Genomic DNA, 19,772 nt, shown 5'->3' on the forward strand with positions numbered 1-19,772 from the left:
CAAAAACGTTTTAATTCATTTGTTTTTTTACACTATGCTATGCAAACTACTGCATTGATTGACGCTGATCTTTGAATGAAAAAAGTATTAAGAAGTGTATTAAGAATTGTATTCATGAGTTCGAATTGTGCGCTGCCTGTTCAAAAAATAAGGTGAATTTTAATTTTTTCCCAAAAATATTCATTCATCAATTTCTATTTTGTCCCCTCAGATTTGATACACATGTGCCAGCGTTTTTTCCAATACTCGGGGCAGTTCTGTTATACATTTTTTGTTATGTCCTTGAACTCCCTTAGCGATTCTGTTTTTATCTCCTCAATCGTCGCAAAACGCCATCCTTTCATGGGCCTCTTCAATCTTGGTAGCAGGAAAAAGCCGCAGGGTGCCAAATCGGGTGAATACGGTGGCTGACGCATAATTATGGTGTTGTTTTTGGCCAAAAAATTACGAACAAGCAATGACGAGTGAGCAGGTGCATTATTGTGATGCAAAAGCCATTAATTTCCACAGTACTGGACGTTTGTTTCGAAATGTTTTTTTAGTCTTGGCATAATCATATGCCCATAATACGTCACCAGTTGTAACCTTTTCAAGCAAATCCGGATCGCCGTTTACGCCATTCAACATTTCTTGAAGGAAGCTCATGCGACGGTTTTTTGGTCAAAATTCAGAATTTTAGAACGAACTTCGCTACCACTTGTTCATGACCAACATTATTGAAAAAATGCATGGCATGAGCCACCGATGTGTCGATATCCTCAGTATTTTCTCTTATAGTGATTCGAGGATTCTCGTGTTTATGGCGCAGCCAAATGGTTAAAATAGCCGTTCAATCAAACAGCTAGCTCTTTGACTGAACAACGCCAGTCAGTCACACGACTAGCTTTTTAATTGAATATTTAAGGCTCACAAAACGTTCAACACTACAGCTGATTCAAAAACCGCCGTCTAATTGAATTAGTTCGGCGCTCACCACCGCGGCGCTGGGTACGTTTTATTTTCAAGAGCTAGGTACAAATAAAAAACGTATTAGCCTAGAGCTAGAAAAAAAATTTAAACCAGTTTTCCACAAGCCTCATCCGGTTCCCTTTGCTTTTCGGGGAAAAGTAGAGATAGAATTGAAAAAATTAGATAAAGAAGGTGTAATTAAGAAAGTGGACAATTCGAATTGGGGAATGCCATTATTACCTGTTATGAAGGCAATTGGTAAAGACATTCGGATTTGTGCCAATTACAAAATGACGATAAACAAATATCTTAAAGACTTCAACCACCCGTTACCCAGAATAGATGAAATTTTTGTAGCTTTACAAGTTAATTTTAGTTAATTTGCCATTTAATCAGTTGGCTAAGCGTCGTCTAGCTGTAGTGTTGAACGTTGCAGTTAACAGGTCGGCTAAACGACGTATAGCTGTTTGATTGAACGGCTATTTTAACCAGTTGGCTGCAACATTTATACTCACATGCCTGAAGAAGCTATCGTATTGCGAAACACGTATTGCGTTCTGTGAAACTTTTTAGTGAAATTCTCACAATAAAGTGTTTCTTGAATACGCTATGTTCCTAGTAACATCTTGAGGTAACACCATTTTTTTGGCACTTTTTCCTCTACATATTGAAAATTTCACAAAGAGATAGATTTTGATATTTCGAAAAAAGTAATTTCTGAAAAAAAATAGTAATGGAATCCATCTTTCTGATACGCCACTGCTTTCGCTGCATATCTTTTGTTTCGCTAAACCACTTTCTACTGATTTCTGCAACCAGATTGTGGGTAATTTGTTCAAATGGTTGCCTACATATCAGGACTAATAATCGACAGCAATGGATTTGAGAACTGATGTAGAAATCATCTCAAAACAATACCACGTTGCATTCAAGAATATTGCTACAGATATAAAATATTTTCAAGTTTCTGTGAGCGAAAACTACAAAATTTTACAAGTTTATTTGATTCTTATTGAGACTCCGAGGAGACTCGGAAATTTGAAAATGAAAGAGGATATAATTCTACCGGGGATTTTTTTTGTATATCTGGTTCAATTTCCAATGGATTGGACTGAAGTTGAACTAATTACCGATTGAAAGTAATAAAATATAATGTTGATTCGTTGTGCGTGACAATAAGTACGTTGAGTATATGTATGATTGATGACTTGTTTACTTTATGGTAATTCATGATAACTTAAATGAAAATAATAAAAACACTTTTGTCTAAATACAACTGGAAAATTTTATTTTACGACCGGTTTCGGGTTTGATCCCATTATCATGTATAAAACTGAAATCTGAATTTGGAACATTCTAAACAAACAAATTCTATAAAATCGATGTTCCAAATTCAGATTTTAGTTTTATACTTGATTATGGGATCAAACCCGAAACCGGTCGTAAAATAAAATTTTCCAGTGGTATTTGCACAAAAGTATTTTTGTTCATTTCATTTGAGTGAAGTTAAGTATACTTTACTTTATTTATTCAGTGAAATAGAGTCGTAGATTCAAGTTTACTCAATCTAGTCTGACCTGTCCTAATATCTAAACAGGATTGATGAGAAACCATTATAGAAAAATTATTCATTCAAATATATTTTAATTTTTAGGGTAGTTTTTATGACGGATTATATTCTGAGTGCCCAAGTTTAGTCGGTTAAATTAATTTTTTTCTTATTAGTCAGTGGGCTATGCTTGAAGACAGGCAGTAAACAAATCTAAAGAAACGAACTTTAAATGTTGAAGCTAGTCTCGGATATACCTACACAGTAGGTTGAATGGACTGACGCCTATTAGAAAACAACTACTCCCCTGGCTAATACCACGAACATCATTGGATTATATCCGACAGGCGTCAGTGCAGGAATCTTCACAGAAAGATTCCTGTATATGTAATGGGCTTGTTTCATGCTATTGAAACTGATACTGGTTTGCTTATAGACTGACCAAGTTAGGGGTATATTATACTTATCGAGTCTAATCGGTCCCAATACCACTTTATATTTGCAAAAAAAAGAAAAATTCAAGAAGCAAGAGTTTAAATTGGCCGCGTGTCTGTTAACCAATAAAATTGATCGTGTCTACATCGGTGTTGCCAAGTGCCAATTATTTTAACAAAAATTCAAAGTTATGCAACAGAAAGAGTACATTGTCAAATACATTCAAGACAGATAGGTGACAGATATATAATATATTAACGTTGATTTTTTATTTTTGGTGGGTGGCATGAATGCATAGTTGATGTATTACTCTATTTTTCAATTTGAAATTACTATCAAATGAACTGTAAACCAAAAATCATGAAACAAGCCCATTGGCAGTACGACTGAAAGAGTCAACCTTCAATTTTGGAACGAGCACACTTGCAGATCGGTTTCGGGCTCCTTAGCCAGTCATCAGTGCCAGAAAGTGGCCATCATCGACCTAAAGTCAATGATATCTATAAATGAAAATCGGAATTCTTTTAGAGTATTTTATTCCTCATCTTAAGTCGGAACGAACAACAAAAAAGTCACTGACTAATGAAGTTTTTCTTCCTTATTCAAGGGAATCGGACAAATTTCGGATATGCAGTTGGTTAGTACCTCGTTCACTAGATGGAGTGGCATTTTTTTTGTTCGCTCCAACTTAGGACGAGGAATGAAATACTGTGAAATAATTTCGATTTTCAATTATGGAATATCATTGACTTTAGGTCGATGATGGCCATTATTTTGCACTGATGAGTGGCTAAGAAGCCCGAAACCGGTCTGCAAGTGTGCCTGTTCCAAAATTGAAGGTCGACTCTTTCAGGTATACTGCCAATTGCATATGCAGGAAATTTTCTGTGAGGATTTCTGCACTGACGCCTGTCAGATATAATAATCTAACGCTGTTCGTGGTTTTAGCCAGGGGAGTAGTTGTTTTCTGATAGGCGTCAGACCATTCAACCCACTGTGTAGTTTTATCCGAGATTGGCTTGAACATTCATTGTTCAAGTCTTTAGATTTGGTTAAATTGAGTTCAAGTTACCATACAAGAAAACTGTTGCTTAGAAGCAACATATACAATATTGAAACAATTTCAGAAATAAATAATATTTTGAAAAACTAAAAAACCCGCTTCAATAACAACACAAACTAAAAAATAAATAATAATTCCTATATCTTGATGTAACTAATGCCTCTTAATAAGTCTGAAATCAGAATAAATTTATTTACAAAAAAAAATATGTTTTTGCAAAAAAGCGTGGGATGCTTCAAATTATATTTTTATCATGGCTCCAATCTGGCAAACACCTCATTTATAACAATGGATAATTAGCACCCCACATTTCTTTACAACAAAATCATTTTTTTGTAAATAGATTTATTCTGATTTCAGACTTATTAAAAGTCATTACTTATATCGAGTCATAGGATTTATTATCGATGTTGAAGACAATCTTAAATTAGTTTCAAATTATTTTTTATTTTTTAGTTTGTGTTTCTATTGAATTGTGTTTCTCAGTTTTCTGGACTATTATTGGTCGGTCGGTAGCCGGGCGGTTCGACGTGGGTAAGACATTTTCAGTTCTTAGCTCACACAAGTTTCGACTTCTGAGGGTTGTCGTTTCGTAGGGGTGCGACAGCTGGTTAACGGAAAAACAGATTTTAAACAGATAGTATCGATGGTTTCATTGGTAGATTTACAAAATTTTTCTAAGTCATGAATGAGTAAAATTTTCGAAAATTGTCAACATAATTGTCATTTGTTGACCTTGACGTTTCGTGATATTTTCAACGAATGATAACAAAAAGTCAGTGTGGTGACAATACCATTCAGAACATGATTTCCAAACATAATAATTTTGGTGAAATTGTAATTCAACAATCCTGTGATTCAATTCCATAACGAATGTTTGGAGTACAAGATGAATAAAGAAAAGTGTTTTTTGTATAGTTCAATGTATATGTATATTTCTCATTCGTGTAATTCAATCTATGAAAGTAGTTGTTCCGAGAGGGTTTTCTCTTTCAGTTTTTGTTTGAAAGTTGCTTCATTGCATGATTTACCCATATGTATTTGTAAATATTTCATTTTGAATTTAATTGCTTTCTTCATTTGTTTGGAAGTTTTTCACATTATTTTGCATAAAGATAGAGAAGTTAAAAGCCAAAACCTTTTTCAATTTATACTCAATAACATTTTATATCAATCTTCAAAGGCTTCTGGATGATCCATCAAGTGAAATATACTGTTTCTATAAATATTTGTGCAATGCGAATAAATTCGAGAGTAAAACTATACATAATTGAGATTATTTAACAAAACTGAAAATAATTTGTATCCGTAAGTGCATACATTGTTCAATCGCAATCATTTCACGGTCTTATGGAATTTGTTCTTCTCTACTGGTGAGTTACACCGACCGATTTTCTATAAAAATGATTACCTATGTGAAGTCATTATGCATATCAAATGAGAGATTCGCTGATATCAAAATTGTAACGTACTCGATATTTTAGATTGGGTAACGAAAATTAATTGAATATTGCATTTTGGAGATATTAGGTTAGATAATATTCAACTACATTTGTTGAACATGATGATGAGAAAACAGCAGATTTTCTGAAGTCCCTTTTAAAAAATGAGTACCCTAAATGTACCCTCATGAATTAGAAGCTGTATACATATACAGAAACTAATTACATACTAATTTTGGCGAAACATAAGAACTCAAAGTCGTCCCCACAATTTATTATCGCCCTCAGATGTTAGAACTGTAAAACCATCAATTAGTACATGTTTCGAACCTATATAGGTTCATCATCAGCTGATCATTTGAAAATTCTACAGTTAAAGAAGAACAACATAACAATAGTTAATAAAATCAAGTGTAAAATATTTACATGCAAAAGAAAATGTTTTACAATGGAGAGAAAAAAATTGTCACATGTTATCAATGAATAAATGGTCACAATGACATATCAATAGTAGATTTTTTTTTATATTTAGTAAACCATGTATGTTACCTTCATACTATTGAAAAAGTAGTGAAAGCAGTGGTAAGTATCTTATGTTTACACTGAATTGAAGTCACCACTTGGATTTAGAGCACACGGTACAATATGTTTGAGCATATTTGAAAACTAGTTTTTTTAATTGAAATTAGTAGTACTCAAATAACACATAAGTACATGAATACTGTAAAAAAACTTTCACAGAAGACCCAAGAACCCTCTGATGTAATATTTCCGCTCAATATTTTAAATGATCAAATCAATGATTAGATTTATTCTTCAGCAATATCAGATATTTCAGGTAATATAAGGAGCAATCGTTTGTTCTCGATCATTTATTAATTATAATCGAATAAATTCCAGAAGAAATATAATATTGAGATTATGAAGTTTTCAATTGTTCTCTCGATGGTTTTAAATGTAAACTTTCGCTTTTCAGATTGTTATTTAGTTTATACAGCGTTTGTTAACCAATTGCAACTTATAATTAGATTTAGTATAGTAATTAATTTTCTGGATGGTTTGGTAATTCAAATGTGTCGATATAATCGGAAACTCTTCTGGAACATGCTCAATGATTAAGTGGAAAAGCTATCTATGCGCATAAACGATAACTGTTGACTACATAATATTCTGATGAATACGACTAACTTTTCTCACAGTAAGTTATACCATCATTTTTTATACATTTATAATCATAATATATTATAATTTTATAGCTCTTTCCTGATGATGATGACAAACCATATTGAAATATTGGAATACCTTGAATTATAAGAGTACACGTCTGTTTTTGCTGTACACCAAAATAACGATAGTTTTGTTCTTAACTGGTCAGCAAAGACCACCCTTGGATCAATAGATATATCATCAACCAATGACCAATCTCCACAACCATGAAGTAAGCGGTCATTAGATCCGGAAATCGTGTGCCCTCAGTAGTAATCGCGAACAAAGAATAACAGCTATTTGCATTTGTCCGATTCAGAGTCATTATCATTATTATTAGTATGCTGATGGTACAGTAATCATATACTCGTATACAGTCAAAAAATTGAAGAACACCTCATTTAAATATTTGACTGGTTTCAACATAAAAAACTAACTGTCAACTGAGAAAAAACTAATTTTGCGCCCCTCTCCCTCTCTATAAGAGCAATCTTCTCAATTTCCCAGCACCAGAGATGAAAGCTGCTTCTCAAAATATCCGAATTCATGCTAAAAACGATCTCAAATATCTAGGAGTAACTATTCATGAACATATGCGATTAAACACCCGAAACTTCACCCCCCCTTGCTGTCAGCAACTACCACCCCTATTTTTTTCCATAACATGGGGTGTCGAGTGATACATCATTTTAATGATCTTTTGTCCCTTTATTACTTCTGTATTTTTTTCGAAATTGGTTCGTTCGTTATTGAGAAATTAAATGTTGAACGTTTCAGTTAAGAAAAAACAGAAATCTCGCTGTCGTTCATTTTAATGAGGAAATCAACAACAAATAATATCAGAGGAAAAAAATCAACGGATGAATTAAGAAAAAAAAACCTCCACCTAGTGTCATACAATAATACAGTCTACTTTCGAAAGCGTTCCGTACATTATTCAAGATGTCAGGAGTCAGAAATCGGCATTCCCGTACAATTCTCTGTCGCAGGTCTTAGTGAAGTACACCTTCGAGTTCAGGTGTCCCCACAGAAAGAAGTCCATTGGGGTGCGATCAGGTGATCTATCTGGCCACTCCACTGGGCCCCTTCTGCCGATCCAACGCATTGGAAAACGTTCGTCCAAAAACTGTTGTCTCACCCGAACATCAAAATTTGGGGGTGCACCATCTTGCTGGAATGTTATTTTATTTTCTACCAAATTGTCATCATTTTCTAAAATTTGTGTAATCATAGGATCTACACAGTTTTGTAATATATTTGAGTATGTGTCTCCATTGAGAGTACCTTCAATGAAGAATGGTCCGACAATATGATTACGAAGACATTACAGGCCCAGACATTCAATTTTTGCGGAGTTTGTGATTGTGTTTCCATCATCAGATAAGGATTCACATCGCTCCAGTAACGAGAATTATTCATTTATTTATTTATTTATTTATTTTCATACAGGTGTAACCTAATTACATGAGAAAATCGTTATATATGTATCGTAAATTCATAGCCAGTATACAATAAAAGAAACTAAAGCTATACATATGTAATAAGAAAAAAAATAAAAAAGTTACTAATCCAAAAATATGAAAGAGAAGCTATTGATTGACACTTAATATATAATTTTTCAAACCAGTAAAAATTTCTCTAGGGGGTTGGACAAAGCTGAGTTCGGACATTAATAGTGTATTATTTGTGACTTTCAGCATCGTTACGATTGGGGTACCTTGAGTCGTGGTGACTAATGGTATTTCGAAAAAAGGGGTTGATCTTATAATTTTGATAGGGTTTCTTCGGTTCATCAAAATACGTAACTTGGGACAGTTGAGATAATTATTGTAAATTTTGTAACATATTGCGATTATTATGTATAACCTTCTATTATCTGAACTCGAAATTTCAAATTCTTTCCTGAGATCATTAGTTCTCACAGTATTATAATCTGGGTAGACTCCATATTTCTTAGAATATAAATGCCGCAGTAATCTATTTTGAATTTTTTCCAAATTATTTTTATATATAAAATGGTACGGGTGCACAATATTCGAGTTTGGGTCTCACCAGAGCGTTATATATCCTAATGACTGTTTAGTAATTTCTAAAATGTTTACTTTGCCTCTAAACAAAACCCAAACTTCGTAAACCCTGAGATACCACTATTTCAATGTGTTTTCTGAATGACAGGGTTGAGTCATATCGTACACCCAAATCTTTAACATCACTTACTCGTGCCAACGTGATATTTTCCATTTCATATGCATACTCTATTTTATCTTTCTTTCTTGTGCAAGTCACTACAATACATTTTGACGTATTAAATGGTAACTTATTTTTCACACTCCTTGGGTAAACATTTTCAATATCCTTTTGCAGCAATCTTGAACACAATCTATTTTTCTATAAAATTTAAGGTCATCCGCAAAGAGTACACAATTTGAATATTTAATTTCCGCTGATAGATCATTAATGAAAATTTCTATAAATGTCTATAAAAGTGTCTATTCACTTCACCATTCAACATGAAAGAACTTCCATTCTGTCACATAGACACTCTGAACACCAAGTCCACGGCCTCTCTCTTATCGAGGGAAGTACAACCGTGGAACGGACCATTTGGAATGCAAACTTCTATGAAGGTGCATCATTTTTCGGGTCTTCACGTCGAGTTGATAGAGCTCCTTTCGAGTCCACTTCAGTATTCTAAACGTGTAGAATAAGATTGGAAAGGCAAGTATATTGGTTACAGCAACTTTGTTTTTCCCCGACAGTTCCGATGATCAGATCTTTTGGAGTTTGTGCTGATACTTGAGAGAGTTTTTCACTGCTGTTTCTTCTTGTGTGTGGCGTTGTTTCTCCCTGATGTGAGTATACGTCTTTTCGGCTTCTAGATGGTGCATGCTGTTTCCATCTACGAGCTGCACATCAGCTCATGGAGATTTTTTTTCTCCAAAGGCATAAAGATTGACATCATCCATATTAAACCAATGGGTGACTTTGTGCCTCCGGTTTCCGGAGAGAGATATTGTGGTAAAGCTAGTCCGTCAGTGTGGTCAGTTGTTCAAGCCATCTCACTATTTTGCTAGGTACCGCAAGGTATCTGACCATATGCAAGATGAGTTCATGCAGTTGTGTATTAAATGCTTTGCAGTAATCGATCCAGGCCATAGATAGGTTACGCTAATATCGTATCGAGTCCCGCGTTACACACTTATCGATTAGCAAGTTCTCTTTACATCCAGCGACTCCTCTCTTCGACCCTCTCTGCTCATATATCCGTTCTAATACTTGGTGAACTGCGACGAGTATTCGTGTGTATGAGACGAATTTAAGCATGTTATCGGTCTGTAATTCTTAGAAATCAAGAAATCTCCGCCATCGAGATGATGCGCCCTCACCCTTGTATTATTATCATTATTTTCGTCTTTTCTACTGCAGTTCTCCATTTTCTATATATTTATAGATAGCCAAAATGGTAATTTGTACGTACTTCCAAGGGAATTCACTTTGAACATGAAGAAAAAATCTGCAGTAGATGACTACATAAGCAAGATGCAAAATATACTTGAAACAGAGTTTATTTTGAAAAACTCATATCCTTATTCATTTTCATGATGAAACTTGCAGTGTAGCTGCTTGATTCCAAGATAACCTGATAGACAGCTTGACGCAAAACAAAAAATTAATGAATAATACGTGGGAATAGAGTACAATATCTTGGTTAACCGTGGAACGCGAAACATCTTCAATTAGTGGTCGATGATGTCTCGTACTCAATTGAACAAAAATTACCATATTTTCATAATGTTTATTTAGTAATTACGAGCTTACGGCTACGGTTGCGACATTACTCATTGTCGATTCGAGCAAGAGTAGATCCCCTAGTTCACAATGTTGTTTCGTCCATCACGTTTGACATCGATCAGATGTTCTGCTTCTTCTTACAATGGCGTATTTCGTGAAGATGATGTGAGAAAATAGTTGCGAGCGGCAATTTCACTTTCGTGAAATATCCTTATATTCGATAATTTGTGAATTGTTTAGTTGCATACCCAGTATGAGAACTTTTTTTCATGAAAGTGTTTTGAAATATATTTTGGTTCGAATTCAAAGGGATATAGTTTTAGGAGAGGATAATTTTTGAGGAAGGAAGGTTTTAGCTTTCTACTTCCCCACCTTTATACAGGGTCTTTCATTAAGCGCTTCTTGTGTACATGTGTTTGATATATCATCCAAAACGTCCAATTTTCCATGGCTCTGGCGTATGAATCAGGTTGAATTTGACCGATGGCATGGGTTATGTTGGCCGATGTGTTTTGTGGCTTATTCGCATTCACTTGTGACTTTAGAAAACCCACAAGAAAATGATTAATGAGGTCAATTCGTAAGATCTCGGTGGACAGTTGACATCACCTCCACGTGAGATGACCGTTCCTTTCAAATCGCTTCTGCCTTCAAATCGCTCCTGCAGAATATTTAATTTGGCATGAGCTGTATAACACGTTCTGTTGAAACCACTTGTCGTTGGTGTCCAGATAGTCCAATTCCAGTCTAATCAACAAGTTCAAAAACATGAAAAATAGAGATAAAGGTCCTAAAAATATGAGCGATAGCTCATTCGATTCGGAATCACCTCTAGAAAAATGTTTTTGAAAGATTTTGGTGCAAGTGAAAAATTGCAATGGTTATTAACAAAATAAGATTTTAAAAAAATGGTATTTAGTTTTTCGTTAATAACTCAAAAAATATTAATATTTAAACAATTTTGGAAAAAGCTTGTTAAAGAGGAGGAAATTTCCGATAAAAAAGTTCCGACTCCCGAAACTCGTATCTCCATTATTTATAATTTTAATTTGACGTTGAAAATAGGGTTCCGCGCGGCTGTTACGGCATGCGCGCGCTGCCGCTAAAGAGAGTTTATCACATAAAATGTCATTTTAAAAATTTGAAAAAATTCTAGTTCCGTTTTTTAACACTTGAATGAATCGAGTCCCGTAGAAAAAAGTTTTATCACCATTTTTCAAAAGGTTATTCAATTGTTGACTAACAATTTTTTTTCCAATCTCCGTTGGCATGAATAATGGGATAAAAGGTATAAATAATTGGCCTATAAATTTTAAACTTCGTGGAGCCTTTTTGATATATATATATATATATATATATATATATATATATATATATATATATATATATATATATATATATATATTGTATATACAGGGTGTCCCTGGACTTCCTCTTTTCCTCTCGGGAATGTATAGATGGGGTCAAAATATCACCAGTACTTCATATAACTTTTTTTCCTAAAAGTCTTCGTAACCAAGTTACGGGCCCTCGAAGTTACAAAATGAAAAATGTTTTTCTTTGTTAACTTTCCAAGTGAATATTCAAAATCATCCAAATTTTGGTAATTGACTAAACAAATGAATTCCGTCGATGAGCTTTCATGCAGGAGTCAGTTGTTTTGCTACAAAGTCAGGAACGGACTACCCCCGATGGTCCACACCCCAAAACTTTGAAATGACAGATATTTTTCAATATTTTTCAACAAAATAAGGTTACTTGGACAATTTTATGAATAAAAGTACTCGTGTGGAAAGTCGATCGGAGCAACGAGTCTTGATAAAAATGTAGTTCTACTCGACGACATCAAACCCGCTCGTCCACCATTATTTGAAATGAATAATTATCAAAGCAGAAATAATAATGATAACGTTAATTCAACAACATTTATAACAGGAATAATACAAAGTATGCTAAAATAAAGTCGTAAACAAAAAGTACAGTACATATAAGGAAGTTTAAGTCACAATTGTGATAGCAGATATTTTTTCAAAAGAAATATCAAGTTCTGTAGATTCGTGGTGTTTTTAAACTAACAAGCTACTCTACTATGAAATATCGAATTCATTCAATATTTTGTATGTACATAATACGTGTGGAATAATCACGTTTCGTGTTGATCAGTTATCTGAATCTCATGAAACTCAACATTCGAATGTTTCAAATTCTTCTTCACAGCTAAACTGTTGAGGAGTTTCACTGATAATTATAATTTTATGGGAGAAATTCTTTAACACGAATCTAAATTTAGCTGAAAAAACGCACATCGGAAAAAATATTTACTATACTAATAAAAAGCAAACGAATGAACTACAAAAACGGCTGCACATGATCAGGTGAAAAATATCCAGGGAATAATTATGTTTCATTTCTTTCACAGATGTTGACAAAAAAACCTTTTGGAAAGTTTTGATAAAAAATGAGAAACTGGAATCATTGTATTGTCAATATTCTATAGGATATTTTGAATTTTTTTGATATGGCCGAACAGTTTACATTCAATGAATATGCAGATATGCATGTATTTTGTGGACGAGCATTTTGTAATGCTGCAGAAGCTCGTCGTCTGTATTCCGAGCATTTTCCCAATCGAACGGTACCGTCAAGAGAAACATTCAAGCGTGTCGATCGCAGCTTGAGGGAGACAGGTATGTAATAATTGATAATTAATTTGAGCACGTTGTTTTATTTCGATATTATTGTAGGTACAGTTTTCCTAAAACGAGGTGGTGAGGGCGCTCCTAGGACTGTACGTACCGTTGTATTGGAGGAAAATATTTTGGAAGCCGTCGCTGATGATCCTTCAATGAGCATCAGAAATCTATCAGAACAGTTCCATACATCCAAGTCCACTATTCATAGAATAATTAGGGAACAACTGCTCCACCCATTTCACATCCAGAAGGTACATGCCATGACACCTCAAGATTTTCCAGCACGACTGGAATATGCCAATTGGTTCATGGATAGGCAGAGGATATGACTTTTATCAATCGAGTTTTATTCACTGATGAAGCAGGTTTCAGTAGAGATGGAGTTATCAACTCTCATAATCTCCATATATGGGCCGAAGAAAATCCCCATGGGATATTGCAAACCAAACACCAACGGAAATTCAACGTGAATGTTTGGGCTGGTATCATAGGAAACCATCTTATAGGACCATTCGTTCTACAGGACCGATTGAATGGAGAACGTTATTTGGAGTTCATTCAGAACGATTTGAATGGACTTTTGGAACATGTTCCATTGCAAACCCGAAGAGATATGTGGTTTATGCATGATGGCGCTCCTCCTCATTTTAGTTTGATTGTGCGTGACCATCTGAACCATATTTTCCACAATAGATGGATTGGTAGAGGTGGGCCATATTCATGGCCATCGCGGTCTCCGGATTTAAATCCATTGGATTTCTTTCTGTGGGGGCATCTAAAAAGCCTTGTTTACGCTACACCTATTCACACAAGAGATGCATTGTTGAATAGAATAACATTACATTGTGAAGGCATACGAAACGACCCTGGAATGCTATTTCAAGTACAGAGAGGGTGTCTTCGCAGACTAAGAAAATGTATAGAGAGAGAAGGTGGTCATATCGAGCAATTTCTGTAGCGGATTTTTCATTTCTGTTTGCTCTTGAGGCACTTGAGTTTCGTTAGTTAAACGTGTTTGCATTATAAAAATTCATTATGAACATTTTACCTATCATTTCCATTTTCCTTGAAAACTAATATTTTCGAATAATGGTAGACATCTCAGGATAAATGTTGTTGAATTAACGTTATCATTATTATTTCTGCTTTGATAATTATTCATTTCAAATAATGGTGGACGAGCGGGTTTGATGTCGTCGAGTGAAACTACTTTTTTATCAAGACTCGTTGCTCCGATCGACTTTCCACACGAGTACTTTCATTCATAAAATTGTCCAGGTAACCTTAATTTGTTGAAAAATATTGAAAAATATCTGTCATTTCAAAGTTTTGGGGTGTGGACCATCGGGGGTAGTCCGTTCCTGACTTTGTAGCAAAACAACTGACTCCTGCATGAAAGCTCATCGAAGGAATTCATTTGTTTAGTCAATTACCAAAATTTGGATGATTTTGAATTTTCACTTGAAAAGTTATCAAAGAAAAACATTTTTCATTTTGTAACTTCGAGGGCCCGTTACTTGGTAACGAAGGATTTTAGGAAAAAAAGTTATATGAAGTACTGGTGATATTTTGACCCCATCTATACATTCCCGAGAGGAAAAGAGGAAGTCCAGGGACACCCTGTATATACATACGGTCCTGCGATAAAAGTTCCTAAAAATTTATTAATTTGTTAATTATGATTTTTTACAACTATCGCAAAATGAAATGTCTAAAAATGTTGATAATTTTTTTTCAATTGATATTTAGTTTAGTTTAGGATATGAATTTTTTAAAGTAATTTGTTTATTAAATTGTTTTAAACAAATAGAAAAGTTCAATATTTTTGAAAAAAAAATGTTCGCTATTTTGTTGTCTAGAGATAATCATGACTAAAAAAAAATGTTTTTCATAATTTTGATTTTCAATTGTTTGAAATCGATTTTTTTATATTTCGATTGTTTTAATAATTAGTTAAGAAATAATTTTGCTTTTAAAAATCATTCTTCACACTTTTAAATAGTTTGGCAAAAAAATATTCATTATTTAATTGTTCATTAGTTTAACAATTTGTTATAAACAAATATTGACCAACGTTATATTTTTTATTAAATAATTAACTAAATTATAAAATTATAGTAAATAAAAAAAAATTGATGGCACTTTTTTATATATAGCTGTTTTTATAATTTTTTTCTGCTTCAGAAAAAAAATATAACGTTGGTCGATATTTGTTTATAACAAATTGTTGAACTAATAAACAATTAAATAATGAATACATTCGTTTTGCCAAACTATTTAAAAGTGTAAATTATGATTTTTAAAAGCAAAATTATTTCTTAACTGATTATTTAAACAATCGAAATATAAAAAAATCGATTTCAAACAATTAAAATTGAGAAAAAAAATTTTAAAAAAATTATAATTATCTCTAGACAACAAAAAAGCAAAACAAATTTTTCAAAATATTGAATTTCCCTATTTGTTTAAAACAATTCAATAAACTAATCACGTAAAATCACGTAAAAAATTCGATTGAAAAAAAAAGTATCAACAATTTTTTAGATATTCCATTTTGCAATAGTTATAAAAAATCATAATCAACAAGTTAATAAATTTTTATGAACTTTTATCGCAGGATCAAAACGGCTCCACGAAGTTTAAAATTTATAGGCCAATTATTTATACCTTTCATCCAATTATTTATGCCAACGGAGATTGGAAAAAATATGTTGGTGAACAATTGAATAACTTTTTGAAAAATGCTAATGAAACTTTTTTTTTCTACGGGACTCGATTCATTCGAGTGTTAAGAAGATACTAGATTTTTTTTAAATTTTCAAAATAACATTTTATGTTATAAAAAAAGTATTTCTTTTGATAGACTCTCTTTAGCGGCAGCGCACACATGCCGTAACAGCCGCGCGGAACCCTATTTTCAACGTCAAATTAAAATTATAAATAATAGAGATAGTTTCGAGAGGCGGGACTTTTCAATCGGAAATTTCCTCCTTTTTAACGAGTTTTTTTTCAAAATTGCTCAAATATTATTATTTTTGGAGTTATTAACCAAAAACTAAATACCATTTTTTCAAAACCTCATTTTGTTAATAACAATTGCAATTTTTACCTGTACCAAAATCCTTGAAAATAATTTTTCTAGAGGTGATTCCGAATAGAATAAGCTATCGCTCATATTTTTAAGACCTTTATTTGTATTTTTCATATTTTTGAACTTGTTGATTAGACTAATTCGAGCCAAAAGAAGTTGGTAATTATTGACCTATAGTGCTCGTCGTTGACAGTGATGGCCTGGCCAACGTCGTCAAAGAAATATGGACCTATGACGCCGCCACCCCAAAATCCACACCAAACAGTCACTCTTCGGGATGCATTGGACGCTTTTGGATCTCATGTGGATTGGTATCGTTCCAAATTCGTCAGTTTTGTTTGTTCACGTACCCGGTCATCCAGAAATGGGCCTCATCGCTGAAGATGATTCTTCTGTGAAGAGTAGGGTCAGTTGCCAACTGCTTCAGAGCCCATTCAGCAAACACACGCCGTTGTCTTTGGTCTTTTGCCTTCAATTCCTGGGTCAGTTGAATATTATACGGGTGCAGGCCCAAGTCACGACGCCAAGTGGTGGTCTGCGAAAGGCAGAGTTGTGAGCGACGTGAAATCGGCTGACTCGGATTCTCCTGCAAACTCTCACAGACAGCGACGATGTTTTCGGCAGATTTTGCGTTTTATCGACGTAAGGGTGTTGGCCGATCGTTTACTGAGCCAGTGGACGCAAATTCATCCACTACATTGCGAATAGTCTTATCGGTAGAACGGTTATGGCGACCGTAAAATGTGCGAAGCACGCGGTACGTTGATGGAACAGAACATGACAGAAACTGGAATATAAAGCCTTCTCGAAACAACTACTTTCATAAAAACATTAACTTACATGAAAGAAGAAATACTTCCGAAACAACTACTTTTATATACTTTATACTATACTATAGACTAATTCCAAAATTCCGGAAAATTCACACATAAATATATTTTCTGTTTTGGTCTTAAACTCTGTAACATGTTTCCAGCTGAAACAAAAAGGAGGACGAAAATAATAAAATATAAATAGTGGATATTAGAGAGTTCAATGATACGATGCATGTTCGCCACTCCCTCATCTTTTTCCAAGTATTTTTTCATTCATCACCTAATCTTACTAAGTTTTCATTATTCACTCCGTGTTCCAGACATCACAAGAAGATGGCAAATGAGACTTTGCCGAAACGTTGTGAAAATAATCGTTAAGAGAATAAAAAAACACAAAACACTCAGCGAAATCGGAGAATAAACAATGTGAGAATACTTGTTTTGATTTCAAAAAGTATTCTTCCTGTCTTTGGAAGATTCCCACATTTTTTTCTGTGAAGATGGGGAAATATAAAGCCGAAACCTTAGTTTGTGAGAAAATCGACGAAATGTACTGAAATTTTTGTCAGCAGCAGCCGGTACTGGTCAACAGAAGAGGTCTGATCCTGTTCCACGACAACGCCTGTTCGCACGTTTCACAAATCGTCGTCCGAAAATTGAACGAATTGGGCGTCGAGGTTCTCATACCTCTCGCCAACTGAATACTATCTTTTGAGGCACTTCGATAACTTTCTCACCGGTAAAACCCTGCGACAATCACGACCAGGCAAAAACGGCCTTCGTCGACTTCATCGAATCCCAGCCAATCAGCTTTTATGCTAACAGAATCAATGACTCGATTGAATTGAATGAGTACTTACTGAGGTATTACAGTTTAAACGATCTATATGTACAGGGTCTTTCACGACGAGCGTTCGTTAGGAATATATGGAGAACGATTCAAAATAAAAACTTGAAATTTTGTAGTAGTGGGTTTCACAAAATGGCCTCCTCAACTAAATTATTTTCAACTTCTGGTCTCTTTCCTTTATATCGGAAGTTGAGGGCAACTTCCTTATTTCAAATGGAACACCCTGTATTTTATTACATTTTTGAATTTCTCAGCACATTTTAGGCCCACTTTGCATAACAATGCCTATACCCAAATTTGTTTGTTGTCGAGATATAAATTTTTTTCTGAGAAATTTGACAGTTACAGCACCACTCCGAAAAAATCATAACTCATAGACAATAACAGTTGACAATGTGAAATTTCACAGAATCACACCGTAACCATCAAGTCATGAACAGGTCCACCGAATTTTCGAAAAAATAATTTACAGGGTGGTCGACATTTCCACCTGAAACATAACATCGAGAAAACTGATAAAACACGATTTTTTCAAATAGAAACCATGCACTATTCTATTATTTTTGGATACAACGAAAAAAAAGATATCAAATTCATGAAGAATGTCCTATACTTAAAATACACCCCAGGCAAGATATATCCAATTTTGGGAAATATTTGAAATGTAAATCAGTCGAAGCAATACCAAACTAAGGAAGCTTAGAGAACAGATGAAGTTACAACAAATATGTCAAAAGTTGATGCGATATAATTGACGTGTATTTCGTAGTTTTCTATTTGTGTCGTTTGTCCTGAGTTAATGAAGAACGTGATATGGACAGATGAAGCCAAATTTGCCAAGAATGGTATGTACAACCGCCACAATAGTCATTTTTGAGCAGCAGAAAATCCATTGTTTTTTGTGCAATAAAGGAAGACCGATTTTTATGTTTATATTTTTATGAAGAGAATTTAAATAGCGATAGATATTCGCATATAATTATGAATGTGGTTGGTGAATCCATAAGACATGTTTCTGAACAATACCGTTTCAAGTTATGGTATCAGATGGATGGAGCTCCTGCAGCCTTTGCTGGGTTGTTGAATGGGATGTTCGAAGATCAGTGGCTTTGCTACAATGGGCCATTTAAATTTTCTCCTCGCTCTCCAGACCTCTGACGCCACTGGACTTCTTCATCCGGGGATATATCAAAGAAAATGTTTATGCGGATCCTGCGGTTTTTTTTCCACCGTAGTGTGCGCTGGTCAGGCCCTATCCCCCAAAACCCCGATACATTCGGGAGGGCGCGCCAGCATTATCAACCAATGACCACTCTCCACACCGTGGGGTAAGTGATCATGTGTCCTGAGCAAGCGCAGTGAGCCAAGAATGACAGCCTTCTGCATCTGTGCGGCTAAGATTTCTGCCTTAGTGCGGCAAGCCGGTATGATTTTAAGATTCGAGAATAGAGAGGACATCATTCCACCAAGGTCTCCAATAATCAGAACAACCATCTTGACAGAGTGATCTGGATAGAGTCTGCGGAGTTCGAAGAGGAAATCTCAATATTTTATCCGTTTTTCCTCCTCTTTTCTGACGATATTCATCTCGCCAGGAGCTGAAAACTCCACGACAAATAGTCTGGTGGTCGGGAAGGACTACATCATATTATTATTATTATTATTACTATGAAATGTCAAACGCTGGCAAATCCACTCGTGTCAGATATTTATGGATGCGCAGTATTCCTAAAAAATAAAACTGTGAGACACAAACATCAAATGTCCCGACAAGAGGGAAACTATACTGGGTCTTTCAGCACTATACTTGTGATACTACTATGACCACAGTTCAAACATTTCCTATTTCTCCGAGAATTTTTAATATCCGATCTACGGAAAACTATCC

General features: G+C 34.4%; 1 protein-coding gene across 1 annotated transcript in view; it reads left to right on the forward strand.

Annotated features, from left to right (window-relative positions):
- LOC111501885 (endothelin converting enzyme 1) overlaps positions 1–19,772 on the forward strand; it is a 354,283-nt gene that overhangs the window by 240,896 nt on the left and 93,615 nt on the right. The gene's annotated exons all lie outside the window — the stretch shown is intronic.

Source organism: Leptinotarsa decemlineata, unplaced genomic scaffold (genome assembly GCF_025532065.1).
Source record: "Leptinotarsa decemlineata unplaced genomic scaffold, Ldec_3_MD MMD2_tig00001719_RagTag_RagTag, whole genome shotgun sequence".
NCBI lineage: Eukaryota > Metazoa > Arthropoda > Insecta > Coleoptera > Chrysomelidae > Leptinotarsa > Leptinotarsa decemlineata.